Consider the following 13465-nt stretch of genomic DNA (forward strand, 5'->3'; position numbering starts at 1 on the left):
GGCGACGCAGTGCTGGATAGATACCCCGTGGATGACATCACGGAGAACACTAACTGCGAGCTAGACTTCAAAATGAAGAACATATCCATGAAGGTGGCGGACGCCGTTGCTTTTTCAAATTCCCCCGAGGCAACCTTCCATTGCAACCCAATTCCAGCGGGCTATGCTCGTGTCTTGGTTAATGAGGTGGTGGACCCATATTCGGAGCTACAACTTGACATTCCTGGAGGTGACGACGAGCACACATTGGGAGAGGCCATACATCATGTCATCCTATGGAGAAAGGATTGCATCATCTTTCGAAGGCCACCGACACCGCGTCACCCGACTCCTCGTCGAAGTCCGCCACCGAGTCAGCAGACTCCCGCTCCAAGTCCACCAACGCGTGAGGCCACTCCTCCTCCTCCAAGTCCGGCAAAGTGTCAGGCCACTCCTCCTCCAAGTCCGACACAGCGTCAGACGTCCACTCCTCCTCCAAGTCCGGCAAAGTGTCAGGCCACACCTCCTCCAAGTCCGGCACAGCTTCAGGCCACTCCTCCTCGTCCAACTCAGCCCCGTCAGCCGTCTCCGCCGCCTCAGCAATCGCAGAAGAGACACCCCGCAGCTATGGTGTGTAGCGGTACCAGTCTAGGTCATAGTACAGGAAGTATAGGCGGAGGCAAGCGATATAAATATGGTCCAAATCTCAGTACTCCTCTTCCTGAGAGGGCTTACGACAGGACCAAGGAGCAAACCAATGCCATAGTGCGGGCAGAAGTCGACGCCCATTTTGGACCGAAACCGCCACCGCCGCCAAGGGAGAAAGTGCCTGTGGAAGTTCTTGACCACTTCGTTCGTATGGCTTAACCACCAGCTCCTAAGCCTGTTGACACAGACTATGAGCACCACATCAAGAAGTTACATCGACAACGTCTACAGAAGGAGGCGAGCTCGAGCTCAAGCAAACAACAAGCAGCTGTCAAAAAATGCGGGAGAACCGTTGCCCAGCTGGGAGAACAGTGGGCGCAACCGATCCCTCCGCTTGTTGTGCCGCCAACAACACGTGACAGTACGCGCGGCCAATATTATTGTGGGCAAACAGTTTACGTTCCCCATGTGGGCGATGTGGTAATAACCCAGCAGCATATAACGCAGGCTGAAGAACTCAAGATCACTGTTGGACAACTCCTCGAGATCGAGGACATGCCAGTGCTTACAGAGGAGGAAATAAAATAGAAATATGTCCGGGGCCAACCTTTGGTCAAGCCAGAAGATGTCAAGAAGCTCCCAACGAGAATGTATGAATTGCATCAATGGTACATGGACATTACCAAGATATCCGATCGACAGTCCCTCATGGTGCAAGTCAAAAAGGATCATTACTACCATGAGAAACCTGGGACCGTTGAGTATTCTGAACTGTTTCAGTTATACAATCAAGACGCACTCGACAAATCTATCGTCAGTTGCTATTGTCTGTTAGAATAAATTCGAGGAAATACCGTCGATCATCCGAGGACCAAACAATCACACGAGCACGACACCGAGATTTGTTAACGAGGTTCACCGATATGGCTACATCCCCGGGGCCTGAATACGGGTGCTCCTCCCCATGACACCGTCACAATACCGCACACCGGCCACCCGGGCGCCGGCACATGCCGCCGGCTCCCCCTTGCGAGCCTGTGCTATTATGTTGGCATGTGTTACATCGCATGTCTACCCCCGCTATATAAGAGAGGCCTAGGATACAAGTGTCCTATTAGGACACGACTCCATATCCTATCTAAACACAATACAACTACAAGTCCAACTGTAACCTACCTCGTACACTATAGTCGACACAACTCCAACAAACTCCACCTTGGCGAATATACTCCACCACCCTGAATTCGTCAATGCGTCAAATTTCCATGTACATTGGACTTGAGCTTATCCCGTGAGCACCGCTGCTACTCCAAAGACTCCATATGACTCCACCCGCAACTTGTAGTCCCTTCTTTTCCTTGACCACAGTCAACACTCGAGCAAAGTTAAATTCCACATTACTCTAGTTTGTGCTCCCAACTTCCAGAGTATCAGTCCAACGCCATCACACACTGATCATCGACCTACGTGAAAGTGAACAACTCACATATTGGGTGTCACACATAAGAGTTACCTGAACTCAACATCACCGCTCCTTTCTTGACAGCCTGTCTGAAACTTGAAGGAATTTCACCGTTGCTTGTAGTCATCCCGAGTCAAATTTGCAGTTGTCTCACCACATGTATGACCACCAGAGCCCTGGCTCGTCTCCATGTCCCGTGCATACCGCACGCCTCGCCGCTATTACCGCGTCGAGCCTCCGCTGTCCCAGTCGAGTCTCAAGGGTAGCGAACCCACACCACTCAACCCCCACTGCAGAGTACCATCGATCATCACCGACCGATGACGAGTTTCACACTTCCATCAGACCACTGGGCTCCAGTCCGAACTGCATGTCACTCGCTTTTTCCCGCCTGCTGAATAGGCTTCGGTCCCGTGGACTTACGCCGTAGCCCCTCAATCCAGCTCCACCTTCAACATGACTCCATGGTAGATGATCAATCCATCCCTGCGCCTCATCGACTTCAAGCTCCGTGTATACATCACCTTGAATCAATCCCGCGCCATAGTCTTGTCGAAGCTGCACAAGCCTCGGGCATGTGCACCACGTGTTTCCACGTCCAGAAGTCGGTCACCATCAGCATCACGCTCCTATGTCGTCATCGCTGATCCACCACCATCTTCTGTACCAACCGACTCACGTCGATCCGTCAGACTGCCTAGTCCGACCCATCCGAACTTGTTCGACTGTATGACACGCTCGAGGCTCCCAAATCATCTTCCGCGAATTTCCATCCATCACACATAATTCCATCTTAGCTGGCATGACTTGCCGCAACGCCCTCAAGCATCCCTGTTGTGCCAACAAATTTTTCATCCATTGCCTGCCATAACCCAAGGTTTTTAGTCCATCGAACTTCTCCACCTCAAACCTAATACCCGTTGGCACCATGATTCTTTGTACGGCTGACCCATGAAAAAATAACCAAGCTGCTACCAGACGCAACGCCCTGCAGTCCGTGTACATCTAGCAAATTCCAACCAAAAATTATTCTTGTCTTCACGTGTGTAGCTCCATGGCACTCAACCCAGATGCTGGCTAATTGCCTTGTCCAAGCACTTGGCAATTCCGATGGATGCACATATCCCTTGATGGATTTCTTTCACCGATTGATTTGCCTGCCTGTCCGTGTCAGTACTATGGAGACTCGGTCTCCCTTTTTTTTTGTCTTCAAACAAATCTCCGGCAAGCTCATGAGTTCCTGCGTGGCGTGGGACAACATCATCGAGCCAGCTCCGCCGCACCTGTGCTCGGCCACGCACCACGACCGAGCCGGCTGCTCCACAGCCCGCTGGGCCTTTGCCTCGCGTGAACGCCCTGGGCCTTGCCTGGACTAGCTGCTCCCCGGCCGCTCGCACAAGTCCCACGCATCCCAACTCGCCGAGATCGTATCGATTTGACGCTTGCCTAGCTCAGTGCCGCCGCCTGTACGCTCGCCCGATGGATCCACACGATCAATCGCCGCACGTCTGCTGCCGCCGATGCTTTCGCCTCCCGTCTATCAATCCGATCCCGTCGAGAACTCCGCCAGCTTTCCGATTGCTTGTTTTCCAATCTCGTCGAGCGCCACGCCGCAGCCGGCTGCATCTCAGACTTGATATTTTCTTTGGATCAACAATCCACAACCTCCGAACAACCTAGCTCATGATACCACTTGTTAGAATAAATCCGAGGCATACCGTCGATCCTCCGAGGACCAAGCAATCACACGAGCACGACACCGAGATTTGTTAACGAGGTTCACCGATATGGCTACATCCCCGGGGCCTGAATACGGGCGCTCCTCCCCGTGACACCGTCACAATACCGCACACCGGCCACCTGGGGGCCGGCACATGCCGCCGGCTCCCCCTTGCGAGCCTGTGCTATTATGTTGGCATGGGTTACATCGTGTGTCTACCCCCGCTATATAAGAGAGGCCTAGGATACAAGTGTCCTATTAGGACACGACTCCATATCCTATCTAAACACAATACAACTACAAGTCCAACTGTAACCTACCTCGTACACTATATTCGACACAACTCCAACACACTTTTATTAGGTAACTTCGAGAGCCTGTCATTCATTCCTTCTCATCTTCAATAGAAGGATCGGGTACCAGCTTCAAAGCACTGATAGACCCACCCTAGACCTATAAATAGTTCAGTGTGTGCCGTGAGTTCATCCGCAATTCAACGCTGTCGTCTTGGGCAGAGAGCAAGAAGCTCAAGGTCTGCGGGTGCCTAGTATAAGAGATGCCGCAGCAAGGATCTCCCGGAGGGTGCTCAGCGAGGAGGAGCGCACCGCCGAAAACGTCTACATACAAGTAAGTGCACTGCCGGTTTAGCCTTCTTTTGTAGGTGATGTTGTGAATCTAAGAGTTGGTGAAGATTTGTGTTATTTCCATGGTTCATCTGAAGCAAGTGGAAAAAAAGTCTGGACTAAACCAAACTGAAGTGTGTTTACCTACTATATTTATTCTGCACAAGATGGAGAGGGAGAAACTGGAAAAGTTGAGGATGAAGAAGGCGACGCAGCAAAGAGCGCCGAAGGAAACAACGAGGTAATAACAAACCAAACAAACCATATTTACAGGCCTCCAATGATATTAACTTGTGGTTTCTCTTTTATTTTTACTAGCAAAAATGCCCGTGCGTTACAATGGGAGAGAAAAATCTTCCATGTTTAGCTCGTGGGTACGTGCGTTGTCATGAGAGAACACTCACATATGTCATGCTATCAAGATTCGTCTTAACCAAAACCTAATTATCCATTTGTTAATGTATCTACATCTGCATTTGTCTACATAAAGAGATATGTAGTTGAATGCCCATTACTATGGAAAAAAATATCAACTGATTGCAACTTTCTCATTTCCAAATTAAACCGAGGCACCTTGACCACCCTGAAGTCTCTTTTCACCCAAACAACATAAATCTACTTTAGTCACGACCAATGCAGGACAAAAGTCTCCGATGAAAAAATACTATGGATCAAAGGTACTTTGTGACCATAGTTTGGCTAAGAGTGTATGTATTCCCGTCCTTGACAATCAACATTTTTCCATATCCTCTTAGATATTTCCGGAAACATCATACATAAATATCACGCTTAGCAATTTCAACCATGGTATAGTCTGAATCTCAATGCAAAAGTTAAGAACATGCATCCTACTGACTTCTGCATCTCAGGTTCAGAACCATTTTAAGTAAACAACTAAGCATTGTTGCCATGGTTACAAATTAAATCGGGTTAAATTAGCAATGAAGTGTATAACAGACCAGACAAAATTTGAGTTAATACATACACTACAATCATTGTGATCTATATGTTCGACTTACCTAAACAAATATTAATAAGAGGAGTAGGCCTGATCAACATATATATAGAAACAAACAAACAAACAAACAAAACTATCAGCACCGAACATCTTGGCATGTACATTCATTTTTTCCTAACTAATATTGCAGCTCAAAAGCTTATATTCCTCTTATAAAATGCGGCCGGTTTTACCCTCTTTCTTTTGCTTTTTTTCCGTGAGCCTTTCCACCTCCTTCTTATCAGGCCAAAGGCCCGTTTGGCCGACACAGAAGCCCATCTGGCTAGTATACGCTGCTAGTCCACATCGTTTACGTAGAATGATTTGATTTGCTAAAAATACGTTTATGTGTTACTCAATAAAAAATTTACTCCCTCCTTCCATCTATATAGGGCCTAATGCGTTTTTTAAGATCGCCTTTGACTATTGACAAGATTAATAATACATGACATGCACAATGTGAAAATTATATCATTGAAAGCTCCTTTCACGCACGAATATAACGGTGTGCTTTGTGTAAGTTGCATGTCATATATTATCGCTCTAATATTTGGTCAAAGTTAGCCTTGAAAAACGCATTAGGCCCTATATAGATGGAAGGAGGGAGTACGTAGGATGAGGCGACGGACGTGGTGGATCCGATCGCTGCTACCTCTCTTTCTCTTCCCTTCTTCCTGCGTGCGATCGAAGAGGTAACGGCTTATATCCTTCGAAACCCTTGCTCCTTGTACCTCCATCTATCACCATCTTCTCCCTCTCTATCAGCCCCTCGAGCACAGCCGTCCGATCCCTCTCAGCGAGGCCGGCCGCCGCACCCCTCTCCCGAGCTCGACCGAGCCCGTGGCCAATGGCGCTGCCGAACTCTCCTGCTGCTGCATCGTCGGGCTACAACTGCCTCCCCGTTTTCTGCCCTCCATTCGGCTTCCTTCAGCGTACTGAGGCCATGGACACCTCCTACACGCGTATGCAGCGCAGCGTGCTCCATTGACCTGAACTCCTCCCTGCTTACAGTTGGACTCTGTGTAGTATTGTGTTTAGATAGGATATGGAGTCGTGTCCTAGTAGGACACTTATATCCTAGGCCTCTCATATATAGCGGTGGTAGACACACGATGTAAACTATGTCAACATAATAGCACCGGAACGCAGGGGAAGCCGGCGGCATGTGCCGGTGTCCAGGGCGACCGGGTGCGGTATTGTAGCGGTATCATGGGAGGAGCGCCCATATTCAGGCCCCGGGGATGTAGCCATATCGGTGAACCTTGTTAACAAATCTCGGTGTCGTGCCCGTGTGATTGCTTGGCCCTAGGATGATCGATGATATGGCTCGAATTTATTCTAACAAGTGGTATCATGAGCTAGGTTGTTCGGAGGCTGGGATCATTGGTTTAGAGGATGGATTATCGTTGTTCGCGGTGCGTTATACAAGAGATCGAAGAAGGCAATCAGAAGCGGTGGCAGCAGGTCTTGAGCGTTCAGGAGATCTCGCCGAGATCGGATGCGGTGATGGTGCAAACATGCAATCGGCAGAAGTTCTCAAGGCGTGGCGAGCGAGTAGCGGCCTGTGGCTGGAGATTGGCTGGTGCAGAGAAGCTACTGGTTCGTGGTATGTCTGGCGCCTGGCGAGACGCGCGATGCAGCCGGAGGCAAAAGGTGCGCAGAGCCGCAAAAGCTGGACGCGAGATTTGTTTAGGAAAAAAGGGACCGAGTCCCAGGAGAGGAGTTATCCTAGTGGACGAGACCGCGGACGTGCAACATCAAGGCATAAAAGCATCCATCGTTGAAAGGCAAGGACATGGGCAAGCAAAGCTAGCATTGAAAATTGAGTCAGAGAGTGACCTCACGTGAAGACCAGAAGCTATCGTTGGATTTGCTACTAGTATAAGCAGTGTACCTGGGGATCACAGGAAGAGTGCTCAGATATTTTTTCACGGGTTAGCCGTACAAAGAACCATGGCGCCAACGGGTACCAGGTTTGAGGTGGGGAAGTTCAATGGAACTGGAAACCTTGGGTAATGGCAGACAAGGATGAAAAATTGTTGGCACAATAGTGAATGCTTGAAGGCGTTGTGGGATGTCAAGCCAGGCGAAGGATGTAGACTGTGCGGAGTTGCAGATGGTTGCAGTTCGGGAAGTTCGGCTGGGTTAGACTTGTTAGTCTGACGGATCGACACAAGTCGGTTGGTACAGAAGACGGTGGTGGGATCGGCGACAATGACATACGAGCGTGAAGCTGATAGTGAACGACTTCTGGGGCATGGAAACACGTGGCGCAGGCCCGAGGCTTGTGAGGCTTTGACAAGACTATGGCGCGCGATTGATTCAAGGTGGTGTATACACAGAGCTTGAATTCGATGAGGCGCGGGGTGGACTGATCATGTACCATGGGGTCATGTTGAAGGTGGAGCTGGAGTCTGGAAGACTTCACTCAGTGCTGATTGAGGGGCTACGGCGTAAGTCGACAGAGAGTCGAAGCCTATTCAGCGGGCAAAGCGAGTGAAACGTAGTTCGGACTGGAGCCCAGTGGTCTGATGGAAGCGTGAAACTCGTCATCGGTCGGTGATGATCGATGGTACTCTGCAGTGGGGGTTGAGTGGTGTGGGTTCGCGACCCTTGAGACTCGACCGGGACAGCGGAGGCTCGACGCGATAATGGCGGCGAGGCGTGCGGTACGCATGGGGGCATGGAGACGGACCAAGGCTCTGGTGGTCATACATGTGGTGAGACAACTGCGAATTTGACTTGGAATGACTACAAGCAATGATGAAATTCCTTCAAGTTTCACACAGGGGGTCAAGAAAGAAGCGGTGATGTTGAGTTCAGGTAACTCTTATGTGTGACACCCAATATGTGAGTTGTTCATTTTCACGCAGGTCAGTGATCAGTGTGTGATGGCGTTGGACTGATACTCTGAAAGTTGGAAGCACAAACCAGAGTAACAAGGAACTTAATTTTGCTCGAGTGTTGACTGTGGTCAAGAAAAAAAGGGACTACAAGTTGCAGATGGAGTCACATGGAGTCTTGGAGTAGCAGCGGTGCTCATGGAATAAGCTCAAGTCCAATGTACATGGAAGTTTGACGCATTGACGAATTCAAGATGGTGAAGAATATTCGCCAAGGTGGAGTTTGTTAGAGTTGTGTCGAATATTGTCTACAAAGTAGGTTACAGTTGGACTCTGAGTAGTATTGTGTTTAGATAGGATATGGAGTTGTCTCCTAGTAGGACACTTGTATTCTAGGCCTCTCATAGCACCGGAACGCGGGAGAAGCCGGCGGCATGTGCCGGTGTCCAGGGCGACCGGGTGCGGTATTGTAGCGGTATCATGAGGAGGAGCACTCATAGTCAGGCCCCGGGGATGTAGCCATATCGGTGAACCTCGTTAACAAATCTCGGTGTCGTGCTCGTATGATTGCTTGGTCCTAGGATGATCGACGGTATGCCTCGGATTTATTCTAACACTTCCCATGAAGAGGCGGCCAGTTCCTTCTTCTTCTCTGACTCCTTCCTACCATGACGCTCTCTCAAGCCATCTCTCCAGTTATATTCCATATTTTTCTCCGCATGGAGAAGCTGACACATTTCTTATTGATTCTCTGGACGGCTTATTAGTATCAACTCATAGATGTATATAAATTGCTGAGATTTTGCTTAAGAAAGCGAAGTGGGACTATCCAATACCGACCAACCTTTCTTCAATCCATGAAAGTAAGCTTGATCAGTTGGACACCTCCTTATACAATGAACAGGAGGTCGGGAGTTTGACTCCCTATAGTTGCATCATTATTTTTTCCACCTCCGCTGAACTGCATTTGTTTTGCCTGGGTTGAGTTTGGTGGGCTGAGGCCCAAACAGCCAACGGGTCTCACAAAAAATCAGGTAAAACTAAAACTCAGGATGTTCGGGGAGAAGTCCAACTCACGTAAAACTATAACAACCTATGAAACTTTTGGCGGACGGACGAAGCTACGGACGGAAATTCGGTGGGAAGAAGTGATAACCTTTTTATTAGTAGGTATAGATATAGATATAGATTTTCATTTACCAAAAAAAAAACAATATGAAAGCTGTTTTCTCCTTGTGCTGGGATTGATGATATGCTCTCATTCTACTTATGCTCTCATTCTTCTTTTCTGGAGTTATTTATACATATATCATGTAGATGATGTGTGCTGCTGTGAAAATATGTGCTTGTTCCGCCTGCCGGTAATCCAAGCTAGCTAACTTTGTCTTAGCATCTTTCAAACAGACACATGGCCTTGCTCAAATCTCCGGCATCCTATGCACCATGATGTAGTTTCCGTCACTTGGAGTAGACAGCATGATTAATGACAGCTAAAATGAAACGGATGAGGGTACAAGGCATAGTATAAAATTCAAAGAAAATTATATCTTTAATCAAATTTCCCAATAATAAGACATGAGGAGTATTACCGCGCGTAAATGCATGGCTAGGTTGCACAAGTTTTGAGTAGATCACACATACAAACACCAACTACAGCCTGAACGAGAAGAAATTAAATGCATCAAGTTTAAATTTTGAGCACCTGGCGATGCGCAACACACTTTCAAAACACGTACTGCGATGTGCTAACACGCGGCCGGCCTCGTCCTTCCATTCTTCTTCTTGTATGTCCGCCTTTATTTAGCTTCTGCTGTCTCCAACATCTGTATGGACAATTTGTTCCTTCGCTGTCGCTTTATCCGTGGCCGCGTTGACCTGGCGTTTTTTCAGAGCCTCCACGAGACGCTTGAGCCGCGCGTCAGCATACTCCTCCTCCGTGCGCTTGAGGCATGCGTCAGCATCCTCCTCCTCCGTGCGCATCAGGTGCCCGGCAACCTCCGCCGGGGACATGTCCACCTCCTGCAGCAGCTTACCTATCTCTGTGAACAGCTCGAAGAAATGGTGGGCGGTGATGGTGATGTCCAGGTAGTTCTTGGCCAGCACCTTGAAGGCCTCGAAGCGACAATAAGACATCTCGATATGCTTGTCCATCCTGCCTGGCCGGATCAGCGCTGGGTCCAGCTTGTCCATGTTGTTGGTGGTGAAGATGATGATACGCTCGCTGCCGCACGCCGACCACAGCCCGTCAATGAAGTTGAGCATCCCACAAAGGGTCAGCTTGGTGCCGTCGGCGTCCTCCCCTCTCTCTTTCTTCTGAATGAAGAGCTTCCGGAGCTCTGTGTTATCGCTCTCATCGCCGGACTTCTTGTCCCTGCGCTTGCATTTGCTGGTAAAGTCGACGGAGCGGTCAATGTCCTCGATGACGATGATGGACTTTCCCTTCGTCTGAATGAAGAGCTTCCGGAGCTCTGTGTTGTCATTGACCGCCGTGAGCTCGAGGTCGTAGATATCATACTCAAGGTGGTTGGATATGGCGGCGATCATCGTGGACTTTCCAGTGCCGGGGGGGCCAAAGAGCAGTTACCCACGCTTCCATGCCTTGCCGACCTTGTCGTAGTAGCCCTTTCCTTGTCGGAAGGCATTGAGGTCGTTGATGACGGCCTGCTTCTCCGTGGGGTCCATGGCAAGCGTATCGAACGTCGCCGGGTGCTGGAACGCCACGTGGCTCCAGCAATTCTTTCCATCTGTGCTGTTGGTGAAGAGGCGGCGCTGGCGGTTGTTGGCGATGACGGTGCGGCCCTCTCCAAGGACGTGGGGCAGATATGAATCTTTGAATTTGTTGCGGAAGCTGCAATGGAATGAAACTCGGTAGAAGCGGCGCTCCTCATCACCAGGGTGTCGGATGAAGACGCTGGAACGTAGGCGCTCCGTGTAGGCGAACCACCAGAGTTTGGTGCCTTGGAAGGTGTCGATGATCTCCTGTTCGTCGTCAACAAAGAAATGGGGTTCCCGTTCGCCACTGCCGAGCTCGGCCTTGAGCTTGTGCGCCCCATCGGTACAATGGCGGGAGATGTAGGCCTCAATCGCAACGAACAACTCGCTGCGTTCGAAACGGTTGGCGGTGTACTCGGGGATGGTGATATGTACGGTTGACGTAAAGAAAGCGGTGGCCTTGTTGATAAACAGTTTGAACCTGTGATGGTTCATTGCCAAGGTGATGAGGCCAGCTAAGAACGCCAGAGCTGATCCAACCCCGGCCCACACGTCCTTGGACACCATGGCCGGGTTGGGTAGTTTGGCTTGCTAGATAAGTTTTGGAAGCAACAGCTAGCTCTAAATTGATGAAACCAAAACAAAGGTAGCTACCTAGCTCGACATTAGCGCTGCTGTTGCATTGATCGGCTGATATGTCAAAACATATATATAGAGCCCTGGCTTGGCGCTGCTCTAGCAAGCTGTTGCAGATTGGAGCCCCTCTGAACCGTGACCACCGGTCGTAGTAGGTTCCCCAGAGTACTGAATTCGGATGCTAATCGGACTCCGTCTTTTCCACCCGCTGTCGCCCAGCGCCACGAATGCCACCTGCCGGCGAGGGCGAAGAATCACATGGCACTGAAAGCGACTCCGCCAGTCTAGGGCCACAAGCCATACCATCCCCAGCCCCTGCTCAGCTGGACAGGTGCGAGCTCTCCGTTGTGAATGTGTGAACACTGTCGACCGGCGAAGGACCTCCCATTCAAGCCTACCCTGGACCTCAATTACCCCTGCTCGCCACGTTGCGTCGTACCTGTGTGAGTGTCGCCTGCTGGCGACCAACCAGATAGGAATCACGTTCAAGACGACGCCGACTACTGGGACCTCATGCCCTGTCCTCCAACCTCTACTCGACACGTAGCAGCAGTGACCTCTTGCACCATCCGCCTAAGAACAAGTACAACATAGTGACGTAGGCAGGCTATAAGAGATGCCACTCCAAATTTATGCCTAAGTGGAGGAGAGAAAAGAGAAGCGGAACACAAGCTTACAGCTAGCTATAGTAGGAGTGATTATATGTCTAGAGTTAAGGGTGAACTTAAACTCATTAGTAAACATGCTTCTATGGTTAACAATCAAGTAGAATAACTCAAACTGGTTTGCTCAATGAATTAAATGATAAAGAAATGATAATGTTGTTAAAGTTATGACTAGAGGGGGTAAAATGACTCAGGAACCTTTGTATCCTGAGGGCCACCCTAAGAGGATTGAGCAAGATTCTCAGAGAAATAATGTTGTTGCACCTAGTCCTTCTAAGAAGAAAAAGAAAAATGATAGGACTTTCATGCTTCTAGTGAACCTGTTGTTGACACAACTGAAAATTCCAATGATATTTCTATTTCTGATGCTGAAACACAATCTGATGATGAACATGAACCCAGGGATAATGTTAATAATGATGTTCATGTTGATGCTCAACCTAGTAATAACAATGATGTAGAGATTGAACCTGCTCTTGATCTTGATAACCCACAATCAAAGAATCAACGTTATGATAAGATAGACTTCGTTGCTATGAAGCACGGTAAAGAAAGAGAACAATGGGTTCAGAAACCCTTGCCTTTTCCTACTAAACCATCCATGAAAAAGGATGATGAGGATTTTGAGCACTTTGCTGAAATGATTAGACCTATCTTTTTACGTATGCATTTTACTGATATGCTTAAAATGAATCCTTATGCTAAATACATGAAAGATATTGTTACATATAAAAGAAAGATTCCGGAAGCTGAAATTTCTGCCATACTTGCTAATTATATTTTTAAGGGTGGAATACGAAAGAAACTTGGAGATACATGAGTACCAACTATACCATGCTCCATTAAAAGAAACTATGTTAAAACCTCTTTATGTGATCTTGGAGTCGGTGTTAGTGTTATGCCTCTCTCTTTATATCGTAGACTTGAATTGAATAAGTTGACACCTACTAAAATATCTTTGCAAATGGCCGATAAATCAACCGCTATACCTGTCGGTATTTGTGAGGATGTGCCTGTCGTGGTTGCAAACGTTACTATCTTAACGGACACTACTAAGGAAAAGCCTATACACAGGATCTTACTAGCAGCGAGTTTTGAAATAAGGCGCTCGTTGCTGAAATAAAAGTAGCAGTAGCGGGCCTCCACTAAGCCACGCTACTGCTATAATTCCCACGAACCC

General features: G+C 48.7%; 1 pseudogene; it reads right to left on the minus strand.

Moving 5' to 3' along the window:
* Positions 1-9856: 9856 nt before the first annotated feature.
* LOC125539081 lies at positions 9857-11551 on the minus strand (annotated as a pseudogene).
* Between the last annotated feature and the right edge of the window lie 1914 nt (positions 11552-13465).

This window comes from Triticum urartu, chromosome 1 (assembly GCF_003073215.2).
Source record: "Triticum urartu cultivar G1812 chromosome 1, Tu2.1, whole genome shotgun sequence".
NCBI lineage: Eukaryota > Viridiplantae > Streptophyta > Magnoliopsida > Poales > Poaceae > Triticum > Triticum urartu.